This window comes from Schistocerca gregaria, chromosome 10, assembly GCF_023897955.1.
Source record: "Schistocerca gregaria isolate iqSchGreg1 chromosome 10, iqSchGreg1.2, whole genome shotgun sequence".
Lineage (NCBI taxonomy): Eukaryota > Metazoa > Arthropoda > Insecta > Orthoptera > Acrididae > Schistocerca > Schistocerca gregaria.
In genome coordinates, this window is record NC_064929.1 from 142,480,719 (window position 1) to 142,502,745 (window position 22,027).

The window sequence follows — 22,027 nt, forward strand, 5'->3', positions numbered from 1 at the left end:
CTGAACATACCTACAAAACTACATCATTCTACGAGAAATAGTTCAGAAGATATCATGTCATAAACATTGAGATGCGTAAAAATGTAGCCTTCCTGAAAACATGGGAGATTGTTTAAAGAATCGGGAGGGGTTGAGGATGCGATGAGAGGTTGCTAGTTTCGGTAGAAATCAAGTAAGTTCAACAAGTTCAGTGAAAGTACTTTATTACATAATGTAGTAGCAGAAACAATGTTTCCAATTCATTTCAAGTTTCCCCTTTACTGTCCTTTTCCGTTTTGTTTGTTACTGTTTGCTACTTCAGAACTGACCCAACAGTATCGCATAACGTAGTACACAACATTTGTTCAGAAGGAAAAATTAAGCAGTGTAGTAGAAAAGTATACAAATCACTGATCAAGAGTACAGAAGTTTCTTTCTGACGATATGTTGTTGTTACGGCACTTAGCGCGAGATATACTTTCTCGCGCAGTTCGTTCAAAACTGTCTTCAACAGTTACTGCAGTTAAGTCGCTATGATAGGCCATATCTTTCGCTCTTACCGAGCTTTAGTGCCTATATACACGCTCCTCATTGCGTACGACAAGAGAATGCAAAGTTTCACAGGCTGTCTCAACCTCTTACCTCAAGCCTACTTTTTCATGTATGACGGAAAAGAAGGCAAAACTGTGTCCATATGTGAAAGCTCACCCGATGATAGACGGATACTGCCGACAGAAACCGAAATCTTTGCTCGCAAATGGGCTTTCAGGAAGAACGGCAAGACAAGACACATGTGTTTACTGGAGATATTATCGACCGTGCTGACGAAAGTGATTTCGAGACAAGGAGAACTAGGTGAAAAACCGCCGTGAATATTTCATGTGAACAGTATAGACAAAAGACGTGTCGTTTCGACATCGTAGTAGCGGCAGGAGTTCGCGGAGGGGGCGATATAAAGAGCGATCACATAGAACTAAGCGCAGGAAATTTGTTCATATTTGCCATGTTGCTGGCGGAAAGAGTCCGTGTTCTGATTAACCCGGACTAGAAAGTTTGTTTCAGTCAACGCAAACCCCACTTTTGTATTGGCTAGATCAGCTTCTTCTTATCAGTCATCATCATTTGGTGTACAAAACAAGGAACAGTGAAGAAACGCTCTGCAACCCAACACAACTGTGGGCGCTTAGCAACCTGTATCAGGCTCGTCCACGAGAACCTTTTTCGCTTCTCTACAGCATCAAAAGGCATCGCAGACGCTGCCTTCGATTGCCATCGCTATGCTTCCCGACCAGTGGGGTGGCGTCGATTCCATCAATCGGCGCCGGGCACGTCTCCGACACGTTCTCAAACATGACCACCTCCGAAACTACGTCATCCGATTACTCGCCATGCCTGTGAAAATTACTTACTAATTCTCTAAAACGTTTTTCGATAATTCTGGACTGCTCTTCCGTAATGTAAAGCCCTCTCATCTGCTGTATTATTTTACCTCAACCTAACTTTAAATCACTCACGCAAATCAAATTGCATTAGCTCGGACAGACATGTATGGCTGTGTAAGGACTTCCGCTGGCCGGACCCATTCACCCTCACCACTACTCAGGAACCCAGGCACCTTGCAACCACACTGCATCCGTATCCCGCCTTGCATGCAACCCCCCCCCCCCCCCCCCTCTCTACTCTCCCTTCCCATGCCATATCCATCCTGGCACACCGCAACTTCAACAAACTCCTACTACCCAATCACCAAATTCGTCCTGAGATTTATCCTTGTTTCTAGCCGCAGTAAGAACGCCACACCTTACGCAACCATTCCAGTTTGCTGCTTCCCCTCAATGACTTTTAATGACTAGCAGCGGTTCCGCAGTGGCCAACAGCCTTGCTCATCGTTCCACTTCCGTATCATCATTATTTTGATACACCACCAGCATCTTCATCATGCCGTCCGCACATCTCGCACAAATTTATTCTCTTGGCGCCGGCAGCGCTCATTGGGATTACTTGGCTTGTCGCCGGCCGTTCTTGACATTATCGGGAGGTTATAAATCATTACATTTTACTAATCTTATCGTTACTTCTGATAGGTTCTCAACCCTGTTTCCCCACTTTCCCCGCACTGATGAAATTTCAGAGATATACATACGTAAATAAATACAAAATTTGATTGTTTCATATATTTATTTTGATTGTCTTCGGTAGCCGCGCGGGATTAGCTGAGCGGTCCAAGGCGCTGCAGTCATGAACTGTGCGGCTGGTCCCGGTGGAGGTTCGAGTCCTCCCTCTGGCATCGGTGTGTACGTTTGTCCTTAGGATAATTTAGGTTAAGTAGTGTGTAAGCTTAGGGACTGATGACCGTGGCAGTTAAGTCCCATAAGATTTCACACACACTTTTATTTTATAAACTCATATTGTGGCTGCAGGTTCTATTTACGTATAGATCGTTGAGGGCTTAGTAGTTATTATTAAATAGCAGCTAAGAAACTTGTATGTCAGATCGTTTATAGGTAGCTGTTGATCAGTCGCTATGGTAATCCAGAGATAATCGTGAACTGCTAAGTCGAGTCTAACATGTGCAGTTGCAACACTCACTGCTGTGAAAATTGCAAGGCCACAGTCCCTTATGTGGCCTGCTGGGAACAGCGAACAATCTAAAAAGTGCCTCGGCGGCCATTGTGGTGGTAAACTTAGGCACTTTTGATTACAGCGCCTCCTCCATGAGTTACATTACAAACATAATGTCTCATTTATATATGTAACTATAACTTAGCAATTTGATTTATGAACAAACAGCAACCACATGCTGTTTACCGACTTTTTATGTACTAAAGGAAATTTGCTATAGTTGTTTGTTCAGAGCTAAATGCAGCTTATTAACTTAGTATGAGCGCGAATTGTAGGATTTCGTTGTTTAGTGCTCCAAAGTTTTTGATTTTTCCGGCATTTGGTACACTACATTATTAGCCTTGCGTGCCATACGCTGAATGCAGGTGAATCCTGATACCGGTCTATATGGTGTTCTCATCAACAACAACAAAATGGTTCCAATGGCTCTGAGCACTATGGAATTTAACATCTATGGCCATCAGTCCCCTAGAACTTAGAACTACTTAAACCTAACTAATCTAAGGACATCACACAACAGTTCTCATCAACATCTGAGCAGTTTTGCAGCAGCACAAAATGAAACGTTTCGAGTCTCGTGTGCATCAGTACTTTCAGAAATAGCAGCAACTCTCTGAAAATTGAAGTACGTTAAGTCAGCGATGCATCCCTTACGAAAGTGATTGAAAGTCTCTAATATAGAGCATCCAAACATATTCACCTGTTACAGATAATATAGGGTCCTTTCTTGAATTTATTCATTCAGTTAAACACTCTATTACTCCCAGATGTAACGCAACTCCACAAGATTGCACATTCTTTTTTTCTGTTTTTGTAACATACATAGCAGTTTCTTCGTTTTTCGTTTATTGGTTTCGGAAATACGTAGGCCCATTAGTTGGTGTTACTTTATGTGACCAGAAAGTCTGTCAACCGGACCATGATGAGACGTACGCGATGTAGTGGCAACCTCGAAGTTTTACTCCGCCTAAATAATAGTACCGTCTCTTTCGACTGCCATGATGAAAGGGCACAAGTGCGTATAAAAACAAAAAAATTGTTGACATGTGTAGATTATTGTCACCTCAACAAAACACCAACAGAATGAAAAAGATACTAAAGTGCTGTCGCCTGCCACTGCGCGATACTAGGCTCACAACACCATTGTGGTGACGGCAATGTGTTAACGTTGCCTTGGGTAACTGTATACTAGTTCTAATATAAAATCATCCAAAAAGCTTTAAAATTCGTGACAGTTATCCACCAAAGGCCAACGGCCTTGCCGCAGTGGATGCACCGGTTCCCGTGAGATCACCGAAGTTAAGCGCTGTCGGGCGTGGTCGGCACTTGGATGGGTGACCATCAGGTCCGCCATGCGCTGTTACCATTTTTCGGGGTGTACTCAGCCTCGTGATGCCAATTGAACAGGTACTAGACCGAATAGTAGCGGCTTCAGTCAAGAAAACCATCGTAACGACCGGGAGAGCAGTGTGCTGACCCCACGCCCCTCCTACCCGCATCCTCCACTAAGGATGACATGGCGGTCGGATGGTCCCGGTATGCCACTCGTGGCCTGAAGACAGAGTGCTTTTTCGCCCAAAAAAGTCTATTTAAAAAAACTGTAGTTTCATCTTTTTTTATATTTTAAGACATCGCTTAAATGTGTGAAATCTTCGGCTGAAGCGACTTGGTTTCCACTAGCAGCCCGCCCCTTTGTGGTTAACTCATATTACAGTAAATAAAAAAGGTAACTCAGTCCTATACTACGGCAGTGGCCTTGCCGGAGTGGATACACCGGTTCCTGTCAGATCACCAAAGTTAAGCGCTCTCGGGCGTGGCCGGTACTTGGATTGGTGACCATCCGGGTCGCCATGCGCTGTTGCCGGTTTTCGGGGTGCACTCAGCCTCGTAATGCCAATTGAGGAGCTACTCGACCGAACAGTAGCCGCTCCGGTCACGGAAAACCATCATAACGACCGGGAGAGCGGTGTGCTGACCACAACCCTCTCCTATCCGCATCCTCATCTGAGGATGACACGGCGGTCGGACGGTCCCAATGGGCCACTTGAGGCCTTTAGACGGAGTGCTGAGTGCTGCTGCTGAGTGCTCTTGTACGAGCCGTCAAGATACGTTCGCTCCTACCTTAGTCTGATGCAAGCGTCGGCCAAGATACATTACGCTACCGATGTACGAATGCATCGTCTCGCGGCGATACCCATTAATAAAATCTTCTTGGGTATCTGGCGTTCTGATCAGCCTCGTCCACCGGGCTAAAGTCACCTCAGTCGCTGAAAACCTGCCACTAGAACTAAGCCACCTTCGAAAAGTCTTGTGGGAAACGACTACAGTCACCGCCAAATAATACACACTATTTCGGGCGAGGCACGCAAAGGAACACCACGGAAGAGGAGAACAAGAAACCTGTGTTTCTGTGGAACAGTGTCAGGAATGATTACTCGGCTTCTGAAGAGACACAACATTTCATCAGTGTTCAGGCCCCCAGCAAAAGTACGACGGCTCACGGGGCCGGTGAAGGACGGTCTACACTCCAAGCATTCTGACTTCTATAAGATAGCATTATGTCGCTGCTGCTACGTCGACCAAACAGTACGCATCGTGAAGAAGGAGTTGTTTAGGCTTACGTTGTCGTGAAAAATCAGCCATGACAGAATACCCGATTAATTTCGAAGAAACATCTATAGTTAAGAGGACTTAGAGGCTTTGGAATAGCGTCATAAAAGAAGCTGTAGAAATAAATATGCCTCAAAACACCACTTGACACTGGCCGAGAAGAGCCCGGTCGAGAGATTGTGTGGTTTTTAACCACCTGACGCCAAAGAAGGATCTATTAGTTACGGTTACCAAATTTGTCCCATATACATACCTGTACAATTACTTTCATAATGCAATGTTTACATTTGTGTTTCTCTCCACTGTTTATTATTTTATAGCGATATTGATAATAACTTAGAAATTGAAACCAGTATAATCGATAGTTAAAATGTGTACGTGTGTGCAATGACTGACACAAACCTTATAGTTACAATCGCCGGAAAGGCAGATGCCAGACTGAGATTCTTTGAGAGAAATCACACAAAATGTGTTCTACCCACTAGGGAGATAGCTTAAAAACCGTCATTCCACCGATAGTTGCCTGTCATTTTCTCCAGCGGGTTTGCTGTAGAAAATAGAGCAGATCGATAGAATAGCGATGAGATTGCTCCCGGGATCATTCAGTAAGTGCGACAGCGTCGCGGAAATGTTCATCCATTTGTAGTCGCAGATGCTACAAGAGAGGCGTTGTGTATCGCTGAGGAGTGTACGCCATTCTGAAAGCGTAAATTCTTAAAAGAGACAACGAACGTATTGGTTTCTCATACGTCGCGGACACACCACGGAGGTACAACTGGAGAGATTCGAGCCTACATGGAGGCTTACGAATATTCGTTCTACCCGCGTGTCATTCGCGGTCAGAGCAGGAAAAGCGAGAGACTGTTGGCGGAGCGCAAAACACCCACCGCCACACTCCGTAAGGTGCCTTGCAGAGTGTAGAGCAAACGTATAGCCGCAGTGAATGAAATATGCGGTGCTTTAAAACATGATAGTAAAGTCGTGCCATTGGAACTTTAAAGAGAAGTTGTGCTGGTTGGTTGGTTGGTTGGTTTTGGGAAGGAGACCAGACAGCGAGGTCATCGGTCTCATCGGATTAGGGAAGGAAGTCGGCCGTGGCCTTTCAAAGGAACCATCCCGGCATTTGCCTGGAGCGATTTAGAGAAATCACGGAAAAGCTAAATCAGGATGGCCGGACGCGGGATTGAACCGTCGTCCTCCCGAATGCGAGTCCAGTGTCTAACCACTGCGCCACCTCGCTCGGTAGTTGTGCTGGAAATAATATGATGACAGCCTCCCGGTTGTGTTTTTTTTTTTTTTTAATAGTATCCGAAATTGCTTCACGTATTACACTGACACAATGATAGATTTATATTTGGTTAATGAAAGTCTAGTTGCTGCCTGCATTTCGGTTTTCCAAATTTTTATTTCCCCTACGTATGTTTCGGTGTAAGCCCCATCATGAGGGTTTTCAGGGTCTACTCGAGATTTCCGTAGTGATCATGTGGATCAGTCGCAGCTGCATGAACCTGCTTCGTTGGTAGCTCGCGGCGAATTTAATCTAAGTAGTGAAGCAGATTCTCACAAAATAGATTATGCAACTGCGACTGCTTAACTACGTCATGACGAAAAACCTCGAGTAGATCGTGAAAAGCCAGATGATGGAGCTTTCGCTACGGAATAGGTGTCTGAAATAAAAACCTAAGAATGACAACGAACGGATGTTTACCCATAACATACATCGTTTTCTCGACTCGGCCTCGAGGAATCAAGACAGCGACTCTAATGTTTACTACGAATCGGTCATTACAGTCACTCATTCTCAAATAGATTTAAGACGAAGATTCGTCCTCTGAGAATATTTTCGAATGAGTCTTTTCGATTCCCCTATCCTGCCGTCTGATCATTCAGTACTTTTCACATTACCACAGCTTTCTTCTTTTCGCATTGTCCAATACCACGGTCTATACTGCAGCAGTTCCAAACAAATGAAGAACTACATACTCTGTTTCCAGACTTGACGCCATGACAGCTCTGTGTTTAATACTGCTGTACGTTTAAATACACAAATACTGTCGCGTTCTTCTTTAGCGCACGGCATAAGGAGCGTGTAGATAGGCACTTAGAGTTCCGTCGTCTTAGGCTTTCACCATTGCTGCAGGTGCGCTGTCGGACTCGTGAGAACTCAGCGCCCCACGAGGATCGAATCCCATCTACAGGGTCCACAGTCTCATTACGCACACTGCACCGTGAAAGCGTCGCATAGTAGCGGACGCGCGGTCTGGCGTTCATCGCCGACACGCTGGAAGACTTCTTCCTGTCCAGAGGTGTTCCAGCCGACGAATTGGCTGCGATGCCGCTGTCTGGCGGTGAGCCGGTGCCATCCTGGTCGCACCAACCCGGCGCCGTGCTTCTACGTTTCCAACACCAGATGCCGTCTTCAGGAAAGGCTTAGCACCAGCCTGCAGAACAGAGAACACACTAAGCACACAGCTTTCGTAAACATCGGAGCACAAACGCTGTATCAGTTAAAGTAACTTGTAAGCTAGAGACTTCCGGGAGACAGGTAGAGCAGGTGGTAATCTCAGCAGCTGGCTTGCCCTACTCCTTTACTGAGAGAGAGAGAGAGAGAGAGAGAGAGAGAGAGAGAGAGAGAGAGATACATAAAATTATAACTGAAATTCCAAACACAAATTCGGACTGCTTGTACACTCATGCTCATAAATTAAGGACAAGTGCAGAATGTGGTGCCACGACACACACGACACAGATTTGTAAGTCCACGGTACAGGTGATTAGTCGAGAAAACAGTCCCGAAGCACATGTGCTACAAACCGCCACTCTTTCCTGCGCATGTACCCCGACATCAGTATGGGATATGATCACCACGCACACGTACACAGGCCGCACAACGGGTTGGCATACTCTGGATCAGGTGGTCGAGCAGCTGCTGGGGTATAGCCTCCCATTCTTGCACCAGTGCCTGTCGGAGCCCCTGAAGTGTCCTAGGGGTTTGAAGACGTGAAGCGATACGTCGACCGAGAGCATCTCAGACGTGCTCGATGGGGTTTAGATCTGGAGAATAAGGCAGGCCACTCCATTCGCCTGATACCTTCTGTTTCAACGTACTCCACGATTGCAGCCTGGTGGGGCCGTGCATTATCATCCATGAGGAGGAAGGTGGGACCCACTGCACCACTGAAAATATGGTCATACTGGTGCAAAATGACGTCCCGATACGCCTATTACAGTTCCCTCGTCAAAGACATGAAGGGGTGTACTGTACCAATCATAATCCAACCCCACATCATCACACCACGACCTCCATTCAGGTCCCTTTCAAGGATATTAAGGGATTTGTATCTGGTTTCTGTTCCACGCCAGATGAAAACCCGGCGAGAATCACTGTGCGGACTATAGCTGGACTCGTCCGTGACATAACCTGGACCACTGTTCCAATGATCATGTACTGTGTTCTTGACACCAGGCTTTACGGGCTCTCCTGTGACCAGGGGTCAGTGGAATGCACCTTGCAGGTCTCCAGGAGAATAAACCATGTCTGTTCAGTCGTCTGTAGACTGTGTCTGGAGGCAAATGTTCCAGTGGCTGCGGTAGGGTCCCGAGCAAGGCTACCTGCAGTACTCCGTGACCGTCTGTGGGCACTGAGGGTAAGATATCGTTCTTCTTGTGGTGTTGTACACTGTGGACGTCCCGTGCTGTAGCGCCTGGACACGTTTCCTGTCTGCTGGAATCGTTGCCATAATCGCTCTTTCTGGCACACGGAGGGCCCGTGCTACGACCTGCTGTGTTTGACCAGCCTCCAGTCGCCCTACTATTCTATCCCTCATAACGTTATCAATACGTGTTCTTTGAGCCATTTTCAACACACAGTCACCATTAGCACGCGTCTGAAAACGCCTGCACATTTACTCGATGCACCGTACTCTGACATGCACGAACACACCTCTGCGTATGTGGACTGCTGCCAGCGCCACCGTGCGACCACCTCAGGTCAAATACACTGCATGGTCATACCCCGAGGTGATTTAAACCCGCAAACTGCCCACCGGAGCGTTGTTTCACCATGTATCAGTCTTATTCTTAAATTGTGAGCATGAGTGTATAATTACGAATTCAGTTGTAGGAGGAATGGCTTAGTTAGTTAAAAAGGTGACCAATTTAATCTTCTTATTTATATTCTCTAAGACAAAAAAATACGCATCACGAGGGAATTCTACGAATGGGACGAAAACCGGTAGATGTAATGGACATGTAGAGACAAATAAATAATTGCAATTTCAGAAAAATTGGATGATGTAGTGAAGAGAAATATTTTCATTAATTGAGGAAATCAATAATACGTTGGTTCGCCTCTGGCTTTTATGCAAGCAGTTATTCGGTGTTGTATTGATTGACAGAGTTGTTGAATGTCTTCCTCAGGGATATGGTGACAAATTCTGTCCAATTGGCGAGTTAGATCGTCAAAATCTGGAGGCGATTGGAGGATCCGTCTATATCACTCCAAATGTTCTCGACTAGCGTGAGATCCGGCGACCATACTTGTCAATGTAGGGTTTGGCGAGCACGAAGGCAAGCAATAGAAACTCCTGCCGGGTGATGGGGGTCATTATCTTGCTGAAACGTAAGCCCAGTATGGCTCCCTATGAAGCCAACAAAACGGGTCTTAGAATACTGTCGATGAAATATAGTGCTATATGGGTGCCGCTGATGACAACCGAAGAGGTACTGCTGTGGGGGAAAAAAAAAGAGAGAGAGAAAGAAAACAGAAGCCAACCTCGACCACCATTCCTGGTTTCTACCACTAAGTTGCCGGATCTCTCCCCAACTGGGAAAGTTTGGAGCATTAAGAGCAAGACCCTCCAAACAACTCTAGATTTCGAGATCTAACGTGCCAATTGGACAGAAACTGGCACGGTATCCGTCAGGATGATATCCAACAGTTCTGTCAATGTTACTTGTAATCCGTCTTGACTGCAAAATTTTTATCCATACTGTTCCTCTAGTACCATCTTCAGATCTGCTATTTCGGTTACAGAAGTAACCCGTCCATATACAGCAACTTTCACATGCTGCGTCACATGTGAAAGTTGCTGTATTTGGACGGGTTGGGTTACTCCTGTAACTGAAATATCAGATCTGAAGATGGTTCTAGAAGAACCGAAACCGGCCATATGAATAAACATTTTGCAGTCAAGACGGATTACAAGTAACACTCTAAAATCACTGATTGCGGCTACCCTATCAGACATATACCTGTTTTTGCAAAATTCTGTCAGTCAATGTCAAACTAAATAAGTTCTTGCATTAGGGTCACAGGTAGACTAACACATTACTGACTTTCTCAGTTTCTAAAGCTCTTTCTCTTGAATAAATCATCCAGTTTCTCTGAAATTCTAATCGTTAGTTTGTCTGTAAAGTACAGCGTACCTACCGATTTCCGTCCCATTTGGGTAATTTCTTCATGCTGCGTCGCTCTTTTCTGTCTTAGAATGTACATTGGACATAATATTACATAGCTAACTGAAACCACCGATAGCTTGCCTAAGTACAGGACAATCAGACAGTGAGGATGGAGGACTTTTCATGATTAACAAACATTTGATACATAAGATATAGATGAGTAAATGTGCAGAACGTTCAGGGGCCGTCAATTGCAGTCACCGCATTACCACCAACCTGAGCGTTAGCCAGGCCGAACTGCCCCTCGACAGAAAGGCACAGCAACTGTCTGCATTGCAACGTCCAGTTAGGTCATATGAAGATGGTACCTCATGGTATCGGATATGTCCGAAAGAACAGATACCATCTCCATATAGTTACAGCTAACCGGCCATTGACCTTTTTCGTCTGTGCTGGATGCACACGCATTGCCCGAACTCTTACGGGACTCGAGAAGAATGTCTGCCGCGAGTAATGAGTGTAATGGACAGGGGCACTACGAATGTAGCGTGTGGACACTAAGCTGGGAATGTGGCTCTCAGGGGGAGCGTGCAGTTGATAAATCCCTGCAGTGCCGCTATCCTCTGTGAACTCGGTGGCTCAGATGGATGCCGGCTCGGCCAGAGAGCTGGTGGGTCTCTGTAATAAGAAACTGATTTGAAGGGTCAACAAACGAACTTGACCGGATATCAAGTGACGTCCGCAGGGACCAAACACAAGGAACAAAATGTACCAAAAAAAGATGGATAGAGCGTCTGCCATGTAATCAGGAGATCCAGGGTTCGAATCCCGGTCGGGGCACACATTTTCAAGTGACCACGTTGATGTATATGAACGCCTGTCGGCAGCTTAGGCTCTTGATTTAATTATCATTTCATCCCAGTTGGGCTGGCTACACAAACTTTTTTCTGTAGGAGGAATCACGCTCTGATTGTTGCCAGCATCGTATTTAAAGTACCAGGGAAGCAGGTTGCTAGCCTTACTTGCCCCGAGTCCCATTGGGTTTTACCCCTAACGGTTGAGGGATTAACCGGTGGATTTGGTAGTCTTTGCCGTCTGAGCACAAAGGTGACCACGACTCAGAATATGTCCGAGATGCCCAACCTTATTACAAAGTAACTGGTATCCCGACTGTCGGGACAACTTACTTGGCCACTTATACGTTGCCCGTGGTTCATGAACTAGGACATGACTACAGGAACCGGCACCATGAACCACTATGCTCCAGACTGAACGCTGAAAGGCATAATCAAATGATGATGATGATGATGATGATGATGATGATGAGGTAGTGGAATCACGCTTCTGTGTGGCGTCCGTGGAAACAAAACTACTGAGAGACGCTCGCTGCAGTCTCAGTTCGTTGCAGTTCCCGGTAGCCTTCACTTCACGAATGGGTGTAGTGTGGTAGTTGGTGCCTCCCTCATGCTACGTGTGTTCGTTTCCACCACTTTGGAAGCTTCGCGTTGTCACGTTCAGCTTGTGTCAAGACATTCGCGAAAGAACGCTCGTAGCAAATTCGCACGTGATTAAAGGTGCAAATACTCCATTTGCACCACGAGAAGTCCATCTGTAATAGAGCGGTAATGTTTGGCGCGGTACCCCTGTCTGTCTGCACGCATTACATGATTATTAGTGGCTTATTTTTTTTTTTTTTGTTCGTGTTTCTACATTTTAGGAGATTCGTCTCTTGTTTGCTGAACATTCTCTAAGGACTGGACAAGTCGTCATTATTTCCCATGTAATATGTTGGTGCGTAAGTTCGCAGCGTTGTTGGTATTTTTAGTGTCCTTTCTCAAATACACTCCTGGAAATTGAAATAAGAACACCGTGAATTCATTGTCCAAGAAAGGGGAAACTTTATTGACACATTCATGGGGTCAGATACATCACATGATCACACTGACAGAACCACAGGCACATAGACACAGGCAACAGAGCATGCACAATGTCGACACTAGTACAGTGTATATCCACCTTTCGCAGCAAATGCAGGCTGCTATTCTCCCATGGAGACGATCGTAGAGATGCTGGATGTAGTCCTGTTGAACGGCTTGCCATACCATTTCCACCTGGCGCCTCAGTTGGACCAGCGTTCGTGCTGGACGTGCAGACCGCGTGAGACGACGCTTCATCCAGTCCCAAACATGCTCAATGGGGGACAGATCCGGAGATCTTGCTGGCCAGGGTAGTTGACTTACACCTTCTAGAGCACGTTGGGTGGCACGGGATACATGCGGACGTGCATTGTCCTGTTGGAACAGCAAGTTCCCTTGCCGGTCTAGGAATGGTAGAACGATGGGTTCGATGACGGTTTGGATGTACCGTGCACTATTCAGTGTCCCCTCGACGATCACCAGAGGTGTACGGCCAGTGTAGGAGATCGCTCCCCACACCATGATGCCGGGTGTTGGCCCTGTGTGCCTCGGTCGTATGCAGTCCTGATTGTGGCGCTCACCTGCACGGCGCCAAACACGCATACGACCATCATTGGCACCAAGGCAGAAGCGACTCTCATCGCTGAAGACGACACGTCTCCATTCGTCCCTCCATTCACGCCTGTCGCGACCCCACTGGAGGCGGGCTGCACGATGTTGGGGCGTGAGCGGAAGACGGCCTAGCGGTGTGCGGGACCGTAGCCCAGCTTCATGGAGACGGTTGCGAACGGTCCTCGCCGATACCCCAGGAGCAACAGTGTCCCTAATTTGCTGGGAAGTGGCGGTGCGGTCCCCTACGGCACTGCGTAGGATCCTACGGTCTTGGCGTGCATCCGTGCGTCGCTGCGGTCCGGTCCCAGGTCGACGGGCACGTGCACCTTCCGCCGACCACTGGCGACAACATCGATGTACTGTGGACACCTCACGCCCCACGTGTTGAGCTATTCGGCGGTACGTCCACCCGGCCTTTCGCATGCCCACTATACGCCCTCGCTCAAAGTCCGTCAACTGCACATACGGTTTACGTCCACGCTGTCGCGGGATGCTACCAGTGTTAAAGACTGCGATGGAGCTCCGTATGCCACGGCAAACTGGCTGACACTGACGGCGGCAGTGCACAAATGCTGCGCAGCTAGCCCCATTCGACGGCCAACAGCGCGGTTCCTGGTGTGTCCGCTGTGCCGTGCGTGTGATCATTGCTTGCACAGCCCTCTCGCAGTGTCCGGAGCAAGTATGTTGGGTCTGACACACCGGTGTCAATGTGTTCTTTTTTCCATTTCCAGGAGTGTATTAAGGACAGTAGATGTGAAAAGACTAAAAAAAGTGACTGTGAATAATATTAAGTGAATATTAAACGGACAAATTTATCAAATTAATTTCAAGGAAATATTATGTCGATCGTAATGTAAAAAAGACATTATATGAAATCGTAGTGTATAACGTGAGATGCAGTTATTATGATCTTTGTTCTTATATATGAACTGAAAAATTAGATTCAATTTTTCTTCTGCTGTTACTCTGCTAAGATACTATCGCTATTGTATTGCAGAGATTACGTATAGCGATAGCATTTGTTCTGTTTTTTTATTTTTCCTTGCTTAGAGATTAGTTAGTGTGTATCTTGTGCTTGGTGGAAAGACATATATATAAAAGTGAGTGCATTGTGTCATTTAAAAACAAATACAAGCCCCTCTTCATAAAGTGTCAATTTAAAAAAGTTATTTAGCATTTTTCAGTTGCTGCGAAGCGTGCAGCGGTAATCTTGGACTGGTTACAATTGGCCGGTATTACGCGGCATATTTAAAATTGCCATTTTGAGCAGATTACTTCAATAGCCAGCATAATAAAAATCGTTAAGTAATTTAAAGTGGGAAAGTTCAATAATTTTATTTCGGAAAAAACTAAATACTTTTAGAGATGCAGTTATTTCTAGGTCAGTGGACTAGGGCCGGAATTCGATTACGCTAAGAGCGTTTGAAATAATTTGTAGGGAGCCTGGCGCTCAAGTAAATCATAACTTAAGATTTATTTTGGCCACCTACAAATCAATTTTCTTATTAAGGCCTCTATTGGTTTTTACGCAACAGTCAATACTAATAAATAAATATCCCAGCTAATAAATTACAGTAGAGAGACGTAATATATTCTGGCTGGTATGGGTTTATTTATCGATTGCCATCTTTTATTTCTAGTTCTCCGTTGCTGTTTGAGTTACCATTTTGTGACTTTGATGTAGTGACTGCAGCCCTGCACGCTAGAAAATGGAGTGCTAAGTGGAGAAATCGCAACATTTCCGAGTTATTCTTCTGTTTGACTTCAATAGTGGGGAAAACAGCATCGCGGGGAGCCAGAAATATTTGTTCCGTATATGGGGATAACGCCATCGGACAGAGCACGGCAAGGAAATGGTTTTCTCGTCTTGAGAAGGATCGTTTTGTGATCCTCCAGGTTCAGGAAGACCTGCAATGTTTGATGAAGACAGAGTACGTCAGTGTACTCGAGAATTGGTAAATGTAATGGAATTATTTCACCATCGCGGGACGTTTGCGTGCAGTGGGAAACGTTCTTTATTGGAGTACGTCTACCGCATGCTCTAAGCCAAATGAAAGGAACCGGTGGTTAAGCCAAATTTTTGAGGTAGACTAAGGTTTGAATATGGTGGGCACGTAGGTTCAGACTGAAGAAGGGTGCAGTAGTTAAGCAAATGCGAAGGGGCTTGCACAGGAGAGAGTAGCAGCGAGAGACCCATCAGTCCAGTCTTGGGACAGAATGCCGCGACAACAGCAGGTGGAAAGGCCAGCGGTAGCAGAGTGGGAGTGTGGTGTAGTGGAGGGGCTGGTTACCTATGCACCGGACGTCCCGCGTGGAGCAGCACAGCTGGGAGAGGACGCGCACGTAGCAGGCGACCACGGCCAGCACGGTGAGCGACGCCACGGCGACACACGCGGCCACCACCAGCCACTCCTCATCCATCCCGCGGCAGGCCGCCGCGCCGCATCTGCAAGCCACAGAAAACTATCAACCTGTGGTGGCCGGCATGCTCTACCGCTCCAGCACCACTGTTTCTGCTGTGCGACTTTCTCATCAGCCCCTCACAAGTCTTCACAACCATTCTTAGCAGTGTACACATGGAACTACGATGCGTTGTTGTGCTGGAAAGTGACATGTGTAGGCCATCGTGGTTGTCGGTCTCTTGCAATGAAACAGTAATCATATCAGCTGTGAATGAGATTTTCACTCTGCAGCTGAGTGTGCGCTGATATGAAACTTCCTGGCAGATTAAAACTGTGTGCCGGACTGTGACTCGAACTCGGGACCTTTGCCTTTAGCGGGCAAGTCCTCTGCCAGAAGCGCTTCGGTGAAGTTTGGAAGGTAGGAGATAAGGTACTGGAAGATTCGAGGCTGTGAGGACGGGTCGTGAATCGTGCTTGGGTAGCTCAGTAGGTGGAGGACTTGCCTGCAAAAGGCAAAGGTCCAGAGTTCGAGCCTCGGTTCGGCACACAGATTTAATCTGTGAGGAAGTTTCATATCAGCGCACACTCTGCTGCAGAGTGAAAACATCTCATTCTGGAAACATCCCCTAGGCTGTGGCTAAGCCATGTCTCTGCAATATCCTTTCTTCCAGGAGTGCTAGTTCTGTATGATTCGCCGGCCGGGGTGGCCGCGTGGTTCTAGGCGCTACAGTATGGAACCGCGCGACCGCTACGGTCGCAGGTTAGAATCCTGCCTCGGGCATGGATGGTGTGATGTCCTTAGGTTAGTTAGGTTTAACTAGTTCTAGGTTCTAGGGGACTGATGACCTCAGAAGTTAAGTCCCATAGTGCTCACAGCCAGTTTTTAAGTAAGGTTCGCAGAAGAGCTTCTGTGAAACTAGAAAAATTGGAGACAAGCTACTGGCAGAATTGAAGCTGTGAGGACGTGTCGTGAGTCGTGCTTGGATAGCTCAGTTGGTAGAACACTTACCCACGAAAGGCAAAGGTCACGAGTTCGAGTCTCGGTCAGCCACACAGTTTTAATCTGTCAGGAAGTTTCATATAAGCTGTGCATCTTTCCCATCATGCCATCACTAACCTTGGTAGCGACATCGTTCTTAGCAGTGTGCATCTGGCGCTTTGGTATGAGGCATCATTGATTTTTGTAGTGGAAAATGAAATTTTGTAGATTTGTAGTAACGAGTATGGGACCAAACTGGTGAGGTGTTCAGTCCCTAGGCTTATGCACTACTTAATCTAATTTAAACTAACTTACACTAAGGACAAAACACACACACACACACACACACACACACACACACACACACACACACACACACACACAAACACACACACACACACACACACACACACACACACACACACACACACACACACACACACACACACGCCCAAGGCAGGACACCAACATCTGACAGGGACAGCCGTGCGAACCGTGACTAAGACCGCATGGCTATCCCGCACGGCGAAAATGAAATGTATAGGTCACGGCGGTCATCTTCTTATGCCGGTACAGGACTATCATTTCCACTGTTTCGCGGTTCTAGGCGCGCAGTCCGGAACCGTGCGACCGCTACGGTCGTAGGTTCGAATTCTGCTTCGGGCATGGATGTGTGTGATGTCCTTAGGTTAGTTAGGTTTAAGTAGTTCTAAGTTCTAGGGGACTGACGACCACAGCAGTTGAGTCCCATAGTGCTCAGGGCCATTTAGAGCCTTTTAACGAAACTCTGATTAACACTACACAAATGGAGCTGGTGATATCGTGCATTGTTGTGCTGGAAAATGATCTTAATTGATCGTGACGGTCTGTGTGGCTTCGCCAAATGCGCTAAGATTGTCCAGTTGTGTTAATTTTCTACAAATCTCTCATGAGGCATGGTATTCACTTTCTCCTTAGCCCTGTACATTCGAAGCGATTGCTATGATGCGTTGTTGTGCTGAAAATATACATAGATCATGATGTCTGTCGAAATTACCAGTGCATTGGAATCGTTTCTGCTGCACAACTTACCCACGAAGCCTTCACAGGCCGTAGTAGCCACACTCTTCTTAGTAGTGCACATGCAAGTGAACAGGATGAATTTTATATTACACATAGGACTGTAAAATATTTATTTGCTTAATACCCATACGATATGGGCTCATATGGCTTTGAGCACTATGGGACAACTTCTGTAGCGCCCAGAAGCACTCACCATCACGGCCGATCCATACGATTTTACAAGGATATATTGCTTATATGCATGCATATAATTTCTTGCGTCTTTGTGGTTTTCGTGTCCCCTTTTGTCAATTTAAGTGTGTGTTGTCCTTAAGTCGCTGTTGTGGTTTTTTATTTAATTATGTTTTGTAGTGTCTCATTGTCTCATTCTCACAACTGTGGCGTTGTTTCCTTCGGAAAAAGGGACCGATGACCTTGTAGTTAGGCGCCTTCCCCCCTCTTTTAAACCAACCAACCAACCACATAAGGCCGTAGCGTACTTTTTATAGTTATGTTTTCATTTACCTTTCACAGATCTTCAATGTGCTCGCCATTGAAATGCCTGAGAAATGTCCAGACGATAGTGAGAGTCGGCTATATTGATCGTCAGTGAGAAACACAGTAGGAGAAAAAAGAAGAGATGAACGTTTAACATGTTGGTATAGGGGGAAAAAGGCGAACTGTAGATTGCGTTTTATTGGTAGAATCCTGAAGCGATGCAGTCCTTCAACAATGGAAATTGCATACAGTAAGTTAGTTCGTCCAGTCTTAGAGTATTGTTCATCTGCATGGGACCCTTACCAGTTGGGTCTGATTCAAGAGATCGAGAAGGTCCAAAGAAGAGCGGGGAGATTTGTGACTGGTACACATAATTAATGTAAAAAATTAATGTGCAAGACCAATCCATCTGTCAAATAGCAAAGCTATCTTGCTTCTGAGATGCATTTCTCTTCATTTAGCCACGCAATCTTCTTTTCCTTTATATTTCCTTAATTATGTTTCATCATGTCTCTCTATTCTTCTCCTCCCTTCACCATCAGTCTCTCTCGTACTCCCTGCTGCTAGCACTCCTATCTAAAATCTGTCTCTTCAAATGGTTCAAATGGCTCTGAGCACTATGGGACTCAACTCCTGTGGTTATTAGTCCCCTAGAACTTAGAACTACTTAAACCTAACTAACCTAAGGACATCACACACATCCATGCCCGAGGCAGGATTCGAACCTGCGACCGTAGCAGTCGCACGGCTCCGGACTGCGCGCCTAGAACCGCGAGACCACCGCGGTCGGCTCTGTCTCTTCAATAATGCCTAACTATAACAGTACTTACGATCTACGAATATGAACTCTATATGTATGTATTTTTCAAGGTGTGCCTTTGTAATTGTTTATTACACTTTTTGTACTAGATGTAGTTTAACATGCCTACTAAAACATATGAATGTAAAATAAGTAGAATGCCTGGTTAGATGTAAGAGAGGGCCTGATGGCGCTAATCTTGCCAGGTTAAATAAATAAACAAATAAATAGCCATCGCGAGAGCGTTACAAATCTCATAGAAAGTTTGAAGTGGGACACTCTTGCAGACAGACGACGCGCTAAACTAAAGGGGCTGTTCACTAAATTCCGAAATCCGATATTCGCCGAGGATGTAGTGCATATATTATTACCACCAACTTTCAAATATCACAACTATCACCATTCAAAGATAAGGGAAATAATAGCTCGTGCTGAGGCGTTCAGACAGTCGTTTTTCCCTCGTGCGATCCGCGAGTGGAACAGTGGGGGGAAAATATGACTTTGGAGCGAATTGTACCCTCCGCCACACACCGCTTGGTGACTATCGGAGTATATATGTAAATGTAGATCTCTATAAACTGTCGCCACATCCGAGAAACAACAGAACGATTCACATTAAGCTATCAGGCCACATTTGTTGGCGAGTGCCTGCTCCCATTCTTCCCATGGCTCTTCATCGCATGGAGTCTGGGAGCCGTCTTCTCTGTGACTGTGCACACCGCCATTGTGATGTGGGACTACCAGGCAAAGTGTGCTGCGTTGGATAGCTGCCCAGACGCCATCCTTATCATGGTTTTCCGTTGACCGGAATGTCAACTTCCGTATAGAACACGATCGTACGGACATCTGTTGACAGTTTGTATGCTTATATCGTGAATTGGACACAGGAAGTGGAAAAGCGGTTTGTTGCCTAAATTTTGGACACCAGTGTATTTAGAGTGAAATATACCATATAACATGAGTCCAGTTGTAATTGGTTACAGAGTTATGGCTTTTAGAAAGTAATCCAAACGAATGCGCGCAGATAACATTAAGCAAACGAAAATGATTAATTCACTGACAGCAAGTTCCTTGACGTTTCATGTAATTTTATTAAAAATGAAAGTAATCCAGCTGTACTAAAGATTTCACATTTATTTGGTTGCTAGTTTCGACGTTGCGTCAACGCTATCTTCAGGCCCCATATAACACTCCATACATCAAACAAACAATGTGAGGCATCAGTAGTCTGTGAGCTATTGTACAAAATAAATATATTATAAACATATTATATAAATCATGAATTCATTAAAAGTAGTTACATTTCGTTCATGTTCACTAAGAGGCACTTTAACTTGACATTAGCAGTTCATATGGTACAAACAAGTAGAAATGAGGTTATATACATACGGTTATTTCCATTACAGATCAGTATCAGACATTTGAATAAAATGGGAGTATATATAAGTGATAAACCGTTACTCTCAGAGGTAATAATATGGGCTTAAAACAACACTAAAATTGTGTTACAAGCGAAGAATAATAACCTAAACCCTTCTTTGTGTGCACAATCTAGCTAACAGGAAGAATAATGCATTGCCAATCTGACATATTGAAGGTATGATTCTATTGTTTATAAACAGTGAAAGGTGGGGAAGGTGGAATGGTGTTACGTTTGCATAAGACTTTATCGTCATCACTATAAAGTAACAAAAAGTGAAATAGACATTGTAGGCTACTTTTTAACGTATCATTGCGGTGTGGTGTGGGACCTGTCATAGCGAACAGAAAGAGGAAGAGAGAGAGAGAGAGAGAGAGAGAGAGAGAGAGAGAGAGAGATACTGGAGCAAGAATATTTACTGGCTGCACAACGCGGCTGAATAGTCAATGAACTACTGGATGTAAAACGTCCACACCGTACTGCGAACGTCTTCAGGAGACCTTCAGAGATAAGATCGTAGCCTCCTGGACACCTTAGCAATCACTGGACACGGTGCGGTGTGGCCCCCTTATAGTCCCGATCTCAACAAGTGTAATAATTTCTTATGGTGTTATTTGTGAGAGACAAATCCAAAGATGCATCCGGGACGCTCCCGGACTTTGGTTCTGCACTGTGCAGACGTGTTCTACAATCGGAAATAATGTTCAAGATCCTACAGACTCAATGCTTCAGAAGGAAAGCGTAAGTATGAAAACAAGAACTTAGCGCTCCATATTATGAGGTCGTAGCTGGAAACTTTCTAACACGTATCTTGCCCCACCCTGTATTTCGCACAGACGTGGATCGCCAACAGCGTGTGTTCTTTCAGACATTCACGTAAGCAGGCGGCTAAGTTCAAAGTTGTTCCACGAAATTTTAGGCGAGCGGCCGGATGTCGTAACTTGCTGTCTCAGTATATCTGCCCGGAGTTTTCTAGCCATAAACAAGTGCTTGCTGGCTCTCCTGTTTAAGCAGCGCCGGCGCATGCGTGGTGTACCCACTTATAATGGCACACACATTGCCAGAGGGCGTGCTCGTTTGCCGAAGTAATTATATGTGCTGCTCTGTGCGCCCTCTGTCGTTGTGCAGTAAAATCGCACAACTCCACCGGCTACGTAGAACAGCGAGTATTCTATAAGAGGGCATTAGGCAGTATGTAACTGGAAAACGCCATTCCACTGACACGGCTCCCACACAGTCGTATTTTCATAAATTACAACGAGTCGAATTAAGTCGGGTGATGCTGAGGGAATTAGATTAGGAAATGAGACACTTAAACTAGTACAGGAATTTTGCTATTTGGGGAGAAAAATAACTGATGATGGTCGAAGTAGAGGGGATATAAAATATAGACTGGCAATGGCAAGGAAAGCGTTTCTGAAGAAGAAAAATTTGTTAACATCGAGTACAGATTTAAGTGTCAGGAAGTCGTTTCGGGAACTATTTGTATGGAGTGTAGCCATCTATGGAAGTGAAACATGGACGATAAATAGTTTGGACAAGAAGAGAATAGAAGCTTTCGAAATGTGGTGCTACAGAAGAATGATAAAGATTAGATGGGTAGATCACATAACTAATGGGTATTGAATAGAATTGGGAGAAGAGGAGTTTGTGGCACAACTTGACTAGAAGAAGGGACCGGTTGGTAGGACATGTTCTGAGGCATCAAGGGATCACAAATTTAGCATTGGCGGGCAGCATGGAGGGTAA

General features: G+C 45.6%; 1 long non-coding RNA gene across 1 annotated transcript in view; it reads right to left on the bottom strand.

Annotated features, from left to right (window-relative positions):
* Positions 1-1,666: 1,666 nt before the first annotated feature.
* Positions 1,667-22,027, bottom strand: part of LOC126293538 (uncharacterized) — a 60,645-nt gene continuing 40,284 nt past the window's right edge. The window contains exons 2-3 of the long non-coding RNA XR_007552301.1: positions 15,431-15,585; positions 1,667-7,652 (exon numbers count right to left, since the gene is read on the bottom strand). This is a non-coding gene — a long non-coding RNA (uncharacterized LOC126293538). The remainder of the gene's footprint in view (positions 7,653-15,430; positions 15,586-22,027) is intronic.